Consider the following 10,290-nt stretch of genomic DNA (forward strand, 5'->3'; position numbering starts at 1 on the left):
CTCGCTGGACTGCTGCAATTCGCATGCCTATGGCCTCCACACTGCTACGTTGCTGCACTTTGCCTTTGATAAATACAATACAATAAAACCCTTGTTAACACATGAATGGATTATGTCCACAGAAACACTAAAGAGCTTTTAATCTGAAACAGATAGATAGTTCTGTCATGTCTGTGAAACTGTAGTGAAAGGTGTATTTGTTTGCTGGTTTACTGTTGATATGACTATGAACAGATCTTTTTCACTGTCTTTCCTTGCTGGGAGCCACGCACGGCTTGCGCAAAAAATAGACAAGACCTTGACTCTCTAGTGAAGAGTCACTCTAGCCGCAGCTGAGACGCGTGTGGCTGCTGCTCTAACGCGTTTGTATGAGCGCTGCGGGCAGTGTCCAGGCCATTACGCTACTTTTTTTTGAGTATGCTACTTTCAGCGTAGTGTTCCAATGATGGGTAGATTTTAGCTTCACAGGCTAACTGTTAGAGTACAATGTACGTCTGACAAGCACTTTGTAAGTGCTTTTTACAAATTTACAAATGGCTTGTTCATTTCAATCCAGCCTTGGAAGCCACAAATAGTTAGTGAGCTAAGAGCTAGTGTGAGGAAATCCAACTGTGATCCAACCTACATAGACTTTGGTTCAGCAGTTTGAGTTAAAACTTTGAGGGAATGACAACAACAGATCTATTTTCTTATGTCAAAAAATTTCATGGCTCCTCTGAGTATGAGACTAAGTACAGCTCTGCAAAAGCTCCATCCTGGAGAGACCTGTTTCGTCTGTAGCGATTATACATAATGTATGAAAATAAACTGTTTCGGTGTAAAAGTGATGCCTGGGGGATAATGGCAGTGAAACCAAAGACACCATAGACACTGTTCACAGCTAATCTGATACTGCCAGGCAATCCTGTTAACTATGCTCTCCAAGTCATGCTATAATGATTTCTTTGAGTTTGAATTCTGTGTGTATGTGTGTGTGTGTGTGTGTTTAGACAATTATAAAAAAGCTGTGCCTACCTCTCTGAATGCACACAGGAACTGATAACTGCTTCATTGCTATTTTTACCAGCATGCTGCTGCCAAAGAGAACATGTAATGCAAACAGTGGGGAGTGTGTATGTTTGTTTTTAGAGGATTTACAACCGGCACCAGCCCACCCTATATTTGATAGATAATGTCAAGCCAATCAACATCTCTGCTGCCGCTGGAATCTCTGACTGCATCAAACAGAGGACAGAGAGTGAGGAGCGTGCACGTAGAGTACCGCTGTAAAGGCTCGCGCACAGGAAAACTGTTACGACTGGCGAGAAAAAGAGGAGGGGGTGGAATGAAGCCCCCTTTTGACAGAACCGGGAGACTAATCAGGAGAATAAAACGGTCATTTTAAGGCAGCAGTATGTCAGAATTGCCCTTGACATTATGCATAAATGAGGAAATCAAAACTTTCACCTGCTTTCATGCTGCATTCTGTCAACAGGTCGACAGGCACTGCCATCAGCCAACAGCAGGCTTCATGCATGTATGCTAAATAAATTGCTGACAAGCCCCCCTGCTTCAGCCTATCAACATGTACTGTTATGTAATTTTCTAGCAGCGTAGACACATGAGTTTGAATAATCGTCACAAAAACATGCTGGCATTTATAAAATGAGCTGATAAGCTAAAAGGGATACAATTCCGATGGATCGGAAAATTTGGAACCGGTTCTCCATTCCCTCAAGAGTTCTGTCATTGCTGTCAGTTTAAACAAGAGATGTCAAACTGTCGGCCCAGGTGCCATTTCCAACCCCTCTCTCCCTTTCCCATCAAAAATATAATGTATAATATAATCCAGCTCACAAGATCATTTTTTCTCTGTGTTTCAAATCAATTTAAACTACACTTTCATATACAAGTAAGAAAAAAAAACACAATTCTGTTTTAAAAAATGTTTTTGATGTAAAATAATGGCAAAAGTCAAAGACTGCTGTTTATTATATTTCTGTTAAATATGATAGAATAGAAATACTCAGAGAATACTGTGCTTTCTTGTAGTATTTAAACGTTGAAGTGGCTCTTCTATCAGATACCAGCAGTGGCCCCGAGCCAATGTGAGTTTGAGAGCCCTGCTTTAGAAAGACTTTGTGCCTTGAGGGTGTTGCTGAGACCTCTGCTTTAAGGCCTGAAGGCATGTTTACTACAAATGTGTGTTTTGTGTATTAATGGCATGCAAGGATTATGCCCACTTTATAAATTGCACGAATGTTCTTGCCCCCATTGTGGTAGCATGATATCAAAGGGTTGCCATGTTGTCCTCATAAAACAAATAATAGCTTTATATGCTTATATAAGTATATAAAACTATTCTTGTTCTTGGCTCCAGGCAAAGTAAGTAGGGCCCCCAAAGAAATCTTGCCTAGGGCCCCCTGTTGTCTAGCATCATGCCTGTTTACAACCACAGTATTAATAGTCTGTCCTGTGTCTCCCTGATATAGATATGACTGGGCTGTGCCAGCTGGGGAAGAGGAAGAAAGGACAGAAAGAATCCATTGGGAGATGACACAAACAGCATCAGACCCTGAACTCCTCATCAACACAACTGTGAAAGAGGATGAAGAAAATCAAAGTTTCTTTTGTACCTGCAGTTCAATCCGTGTGGACACAATAGCAGTGTATGAGCAGGAACGGAATGAAAAGCTGGTTGCTGTTTGTTCAAAGTAGACGTCTGCATTTATTTGTCACTCCCAGAATTTCCTGAGGCATGAGGAGAAAAGACCAGTGTCTTACACAGCAGAACAGAGACCTTCTGACTTTTACCTTTCCTCTTTTATATTTACCCTCTGTCCCTCCCATGGTGCATTGTTTCGGCCTACATGAGAAAGTGTCTTTGTCATTTCTTGGTGACGGAGAGGAGTCGTGCAAACAGAGACGACAGGAAAGTGACGCTGTTGGGCAACATTACCGAAGCATCAATGCTGTGTTTTACAAAAAATTAAACTGTTGTAATTCCAGTCAAGTTGACGTTAAAGAGTAAGAGTTAAGAGTCTGGCATGTGACATTTTAAATCCACGATACAAATGCATGAAAGAATGAAAGAGCTTTAGCTTTAGCAAGAGAATGCTTTTAGAGCACATCTGAAATGTTCGTGTTTTAACGGCAAGCCAGTGTTCAGACCGACAGCAGCACTGCTCCATTCATTCCCATTCACCACGAAAACAACAAGTTGAACCTGACTCCACATAATGCGACAACTTCCAGGACGATACTGCAATCACATATGTGCAAAGGCACACTCCTGGTAAATTACTTTGTAGTGAGAATTTTTCTGTTTACTTCACAGTCGTCGTGACAAAAGATATAGTTATATTTCTAGAGTTATAAAATCCTTTCTCATGGTATTATAAATCACTGTGCAGTGTTTTGCTGTCTCTTTCTCATAGTGCACTTTTCTGGATTGCATAACACAGTGCTGTTTTCGGTCTGAACGACTAGTAAGGCAGGCGATATTATGTGTTTTTCTTACCGCCAACAAATCCCATGAAAAGACCAAAACCAACACTGAATGGATCCTGCTAACGAGTAGTGGCCTGATATATCTCCCTCTGTGCTATAGACCTCAATTATTGTCTAACTAGACTAAAAATATATCTTTTAAAAAATCGAGTCCACACCACAACTATAATGACAACAGTGGTGAACAATATTGTTGGGATCACTTTCAGACCAATTGTAAGAACAATATTGTAACATACAACTTATTAAACGCCTATACAGGGTGTGGAAGGCCCTCAACAGTCATGCTAGCAGCTTGGTAAGACTGTACATAGCTTAACATGCTCATAATGACGAGGCTAACATGCTGATGATAACATTTAATATTTAGTTTGACATTTTAGTTAAACATTTTAGCATAATATAGAATAATTAGATTGATACCTTCAGTAGGAAGATACTGTAAGGGCCACTGACAGGTTAGAAGAGTCATAAAGTATTCAGAGGGACTAACAGCCTGTTGGTTTTGGTAATTTCAGGGGATTTCTTTTATTTTACTTGAATGAGGAAAATAAGGAGAAATGGCAGCCCTATGTGCAAAACAAGGTGGTCCTTTAATACGTGAAAACATCAGAACCATGCTTTGAACTTAAACTGAAATAAATTGTAAAAAGAAAAATTTAATATATGGTTGAGAAAAGAAAAAAAAAAATCCCGTAACAATATTGTTCCTTTGCATGTCAATACTGCTATTTAATGCTACTGTACAATGCTATCAGTCATAACGAAACACAGAAAAGCCAAAAGTGCTTTTTTATGTGGATTTTCTCAGATCTATAAAGCTCCTCTGAGGCCTCTATTGCCATCCTGGGCCAGTGGAACATGTTATGGCTTCAATTCTAATACAAGAAAGGATACAAAGAGCGTGAGCACAGTTGCAGGTAGGAACCAAGCTGTTACATCTCTATTGATTTCACTCCCAGAGCAGCAGGAGACAAGCTGCAAACATTGCCTGGCTGGTGCATATTAAACCAATCTATCCTCTGAAGAAATCGTGTACTTGGGAGGTTTTGTATGCTGGAGCTTGAAACGTGGGAGAAATTTACACAGATCTCAGTGCGAGATCTGAAGCATTTTTTAGATGCTGGCTTTGTATTCATATAGCCCACACTGTACACATGAGAAATCAACACTAGCCATGTTAATATGCATTTGAGTAAAGCCAGATTTCATACCCTGTGATTGAGTCTCCGATGTCATAAATAAACCAATTTACTGGCCAAGATAGAACTGCCTTCCAGCCAAAAAGCATTACAAGGTTTGGTTGCTTTCTGTCCTCTTTGACCGAGCTGTAGCTTAAATGGAATACAAAAAAAGGAGTGATAATAATAATGGTGTATAATAGCACTGGGCCCTACTTTGCATTTGAGCAAGTGCAAGTGACTGTTGGTGATTTTAAAGCTTGTAAATTAAACACTACAAATGTCTGTGGGATTGACTTTCCTCCTGCATTGTCACATATGTAAACTCTTTACTTTCCGCATTGTCATTCATGAGCAGGCTGGTCTCTTCTGCCAGGGGGCTTTTCAAAGTCGGAAAAAATAAACTTCATGATTTCATTAGGGTTGGACTACAATCTTCTGGGATTGGAAACTAGTTAACTAGTTATGTTGAATGGGGATAAATGATTCAATCTTGCAAATTTAAAAATGTTATCAGACTATACAGAACAAATTCTGATAGTGAAATGAGTCATTTACCTGCTTTTTAACTTTTGCTAAGCTAGTGGCTCAAAGAGGCTAACTTTCCGGTGTCTGTGCTAGAGTGCCAAGCTATGGCTACGTAGTAGAGACGTTGGCTTAATAGGAGCTTTTATAGGGTTGGTTGGTAACAAAAACGAAAAACAAAACCTATTGCAATTCAATTGTAATAGCCGGGTTTCAACCAGTAGAGGACAGTCGCTATGCATTTTTATAGCAAAATATGTTGAATTCAAATACACTAAAATGTCAAGATTTGGACCTGAATCAATCAACAACACTAGTATTACCCATATACATACGTTTTCAACTGGTTTTGGGGTTCAGTTACTCATGTAAGATTGTGTTTTGGTTAAATTTTAATACAAAATCTTGTCTTAAGTCACTGCTGACTGTTGAATAATGCTGTTTGATTGCCTATTTTGGTGGAAAACAAAGCAAATGTGTTATCAGTGAACATTTCTATCAGCATCAACATTTTTATGACTTGCTAGGTATGTTAATAAACAGCATTTTCTTATTAGGTTATTAAAAATTGTAATTAGGTTTGCATTACAATTCCCTCAAAACGTATTTGCTGTTGCAGATTAGTGCTACATTATAAACATAACTACTAGGAGACAGGGCTGCCTTCAAATATCATACATAAGAGTTTTTGAATTAAATGTAACAGAAAATTGTTGTAGAATATTGTGACAACCTGGATTGCATCGCTAATATACAATCTGACTGATTTCTTCCTGGTTTGTACCCCAATTCATTCACTTCATTTTATCATTCAGTTGAGGTTAGGAGGAGAGCAGGAGAGTTTCCCGATCAGAGCAAAACGCTCAAATTGTAAAAACAAAGCTTCACAATCTCTTCATTACATTTTTTTCAATCCCCACAATTAGCCATCCTACAGTATATCCTACTCTTAAAACCCTCACTCTGGATTACGCCACATTGCCTCACCACTCCACTGTCAGCTGTCACTGAAGCCGCTCATCATTTATCCACAATCCAGAAGCAAAATTTTGATCTCTGGACTGGACTGACTTGACTATTTTTCAGACTGAATTGAGTTGATCTTTTTTGATTTATGAACAGAATCTAATTTCTTTCTTTTTTTTAAATTATTTTCACTTTTTGGACGTGACCCTAGAAAAGAAAACACAGTGGAATTTTGAGTTTGGAATATCTCTGTTTTTGATTAACTTTGGGACTGTGGGATTTTGGGGTTATTTTGGTGAATTTTTGATGAACTGTGGGAATTCAGGAATATTTTTTTGAGAATTTGAAAAATATATCTTTAAGAGGATGTGTTTGTATTTTTAATTTCATCCTTATTGGCAGTTTGATTTGAACCTTTTAAAAAACAAAAACACCTACGAAACAAGAACAATAAAAAAACTTCTTGCAAGGAGAGAGACCTGACCGGCACCCTATCTAAATACCATATAAAAAGTAGAGACCCTAAGTCAAACTGTTACATTATGAGTACCTGAATAACACCTTAATAATGGACCAAAATCAGCACCTGTCTTCTACAATTGGTGACAAGCAGTTCTTACTGAATTATAATATTTTGGCAAAAATTCTCTGGTGTTGTTCCCAGGTTTGAGTCTGGCTTGTGATCTTTGTTGCATGCTATGCCCCTCCTCTCTCCACCCTTATTTCTTGTCTATCGTGCCATTATAAACTAAACAAAAAGAAAAAAGATTTCAAAAAAATATATTAAGATGTTGTCACTGCTACATTCTGAAAGTCATTGCCTGCTTTTGTGAGTGATGCCAGGACATTTAATCTCAAGTTTCTGGACACCTGATGAATGTGAGTCCAGTATACGCTGAACGCAAAGTATAGGTCTGCAGCCCAATAGGTCTGCAGTTGTTAGATGTTGCTTCGGCTTTCATGCTACTTGTTGCTGAGCAGGTAGGGATGTCTATGACTGTCAGAGCTTCTTGGCTGGAAATGATTGCCAGCACTTTAGCTGTGTATTTAGACAGAACGAAATGCAAATTTTAGAGGTGGTGAATTTGTATATAAAGTCGATAGACAGGCACAATTAGACACAATTTCGTAAATCACGTGTATGCACAAGTTGATAATGTTTCAAATTAAGCAAAAAATTCACATGAATCTGCTTCATAAACACACAGACCAATTACGGTGGCGGGGCACAGGAAGTTTTTTCTCGCAAATGTATGACTTTATAATCTCAGAGAATATGCAAGCTTTTTTTTAATTTAATCTCAGAAATGTTTTTGTTTTCTATTTTAATGTCACCCCCTCCCACAGCTCCATTTAAAAAGAAAAAGAAAAAGAAAAACTTGGCCCTAATACACTGTTGTAGAGGAGGGAGAGGGAGACTGCAGTGAAATAACAGAAAGAATGGGAGATCAGTCAGAGGTTATGTTGAACATCAGTACAGTCAGACTGACTTTTTGGGGCAAATAAACAGTCAAGTGGTGAAATTCATGGCATGAGTTGTTAATTTGTTTTGCTCTCTATATGAACAAACCTTAATATGGGATGACTGATGAGAGCTGTGAGACTGAAGCATAGAGCTGCAGGGCTGGTTGTTGATTCTTAGTGAGTTTGGCGCTCTAAACTGAGCCCAATGTTATTACAGTTTTCATAAATCTTCATAAATGTAATGTCATTTATGGTTAAATTAAGACCCAAGTCTTGTCAGTCCAATTCCATTCAAGCCTAAAAATATTTACTCCAGATGCAGATGAAGAAGGAAAATCTAGTTTTTCTGACAGTAGCCAGTTTTCTCATAAATGTCACACAAAGCAAAGCCTGGTTATTTCAGCCAGCTTATATGGTTTATGGTTTTAAACAAACATGAGCTTTGTAGGTTAACAACAGATTTTTCCATGCATGTTAATGTAGCTACTCGGAACGTCAGTGCTTATCGCCGACCATTTTTTGGTACATGTAATGTGAAAATCTCCACCTGCTTAATTAGACTTTGTTATGATAAAATAAGGAATCAGACACACAGTCCGGTCATGAGGGGTTTGTCTGCCCTTGGCTGATGTTGTATTTATCTTTAATTGTGTTCTCCCTGTGGGTGACAGAACACCTGGAGCTTCAGTGCAAACCCGATGCTGTTATTCTGTTATTCTCATCTGACGATGAGTGTTGTACATTATGTGCACTCTTATTAAAAAACTGTTTGACCTCTCTGACTAAGTGTCTCTGTGTCCTTTGTAGAATAGATATTAATCTCTATAATTAATGGGGTTAATCATAAGTCTTCCCTTACATTGTACCACTGAGGGGTTATCTGAGGAAACCTGCTCAACATCCCTAATGATAGGAAAAGAAAACTTCCAATAAAGCATTCTTCATTATCACATGCCCTGCTGAGATGTGCTGAGCTCTGACTGGAGGGAAGGAAATAAAATTCACAGCTTAGCAGAGAAAAACACAATTGCACGTCCTGGAGTCCTGAGACAGACAGAGAGAGAGAGTAAATCGGAAATATGAAGATGTGATGAGAAGTGGAGATGTAATATAGCAACAAATGACAAAGCATTTATTCTCAATTATCTACAAAAAATTTAGTACATTAACCATGGAGCTGTTTTTGTTTTTCCTTCAGAAGAAACCATTTGATGCTATTGATTATTCTGCCATTTGAAAATAATTGAGAGACTATGAACCCATCATTAAGTTGTTTGTGTCAAGTGCCTTTTTATATTGCTGTTTTACATTATACAGTCAGTTTACCCACATAAATAAATGTCCTGTTTTAATTGTCCCTTTAAAAACTAAAGTTCCAAGCTAACGTTCAAATTTTTATTTAAAATGCTCATTTTAAACATTGTCTTTGAGTTACATGTTGTTTTTCCACTAGCATGAGTCAACATTAGCATTTGTGCTGTTTACCATCTAGCTAGCTAGCATGTTCCGTTAGCTAATAACATATGGATGTGAATATTCATGTAAATGCGCTCTGAATATAATTATTAAAATGTTTCATGAGATTCCACTCCCTGGTTATGTCATTCTTCAGCTAACGGTGGATTCCCAGTAAAAAAAAGCTCCATAGCTCTTCTTTAAAAAGATGATGCGTATGTAGCAATGTTGGAAAAGTTACTGGTTTTATGGCAAGTATATCTAGAACGTACATTTAGAAATCATAAGTACTTTAGCACTATACTAATTTAGCCTATGACCTCTTCAAAATGATTCAGGAACTAGCCATAGCCTGTTATCTGTTGACTGACTGTTAGTTCCTGATTTGTCCCTGACTCAACTGTTAGTAACTACCCAAGCATTATACACATTTTGGGTGTATAATGCGTGTAAGTGTCATTCACAATTCAGACTAAAATAAATATCATTTGGTGCTGAAGTGAACATAAGTAAAAATACATCTTTTGATTTTTTTCCCCCTTTTAATTGACACTTAGCGGGCCATTAGCTAAAATGTTTCATCAACTCTCTCCACTGTCACAGAGTCAAGCCACACACTGCCGAAAATCCTTTCCTTCCCCATCAGCTACCTGGGCGCAGTCCTCTGAACGTTGTTAAAATTGGGTCACTGCTTGTGATACTGAAATATAGACCCTGAGACCTAATATGAGTTACTGTACTTTTGATCTTAGAGTGCAAGCACTAGTTATAGCTTGTAGCTGAGATTTTTATCATTGGGATGATTTGATTATCATTCATTTGATGTGATCATGTTATCTTACAGCAAGTGAGCCACTCCTGATTTCTGTCAAATTAATGTCATAAATGTGTGAATATATTCCTGTATATTATGATCAGATGGAAAACTACAGTATGTGCATAATTAATATGGAAATCTGTATAAGCCTCCATAGCTCCAGCTAAGTTAACATCATGCAAAGTGTTCTCAACTTTACAGCACAAAGTGCTGAGTGCAGTCTCTTAACTGGCGTCCCAAGGGTCCACTGCTGATCAGCATTTCCGGACAATGCGTGCTGTCAAGGCCACTTTACAAGCTTAAAGCAGAAAATATAACAAAAATAGAGCTTCTGATGAATGCAATAGGGATTCACTGAACAAAAATGGAGATAGTTGTTTGCCTGTTTCCATA

General features: G+C 38.1%; 1 protein-coding gene across 1 annotated transcript in view; it reads left to right on the forward strand.

The window, feature by feature from the left end:
- The window catches only part of LOC118333119 (urotensin-2 receptor), a 53,782-nt gene extending 45,375 nt beyond the window's left edge, over nucleotides 1-8,407 (forward strand). Inside the window, exon 4 of the mRNA XM_035668653.1 lies at nucleotides 2,472-8,407. The gene's annotated coding sequence lies outside the window, so the exon portion shown is untranslated. The remainder of the gene's footprint in view (nucleotides 1-2,471) is intronic.
- Nucleotides 8,408-10,290: the final 1,883 nt, after the last annotated feature.

This window comes from Morone saxatilis, unplaced genomic scaffold (assembly GCF_004916995.1).
Source record: "Morone saxatilis isolate NCDOM2014 unplaced genomic scaffold, NCSU_SB_2.0 Contig1, whole genome shotgun sequence".
Taxonomy (NCBI): Eukaryota; Metazoa; Chordata; class Actinopteri; family Moronidae; genus Morone; species Morone saxatilis.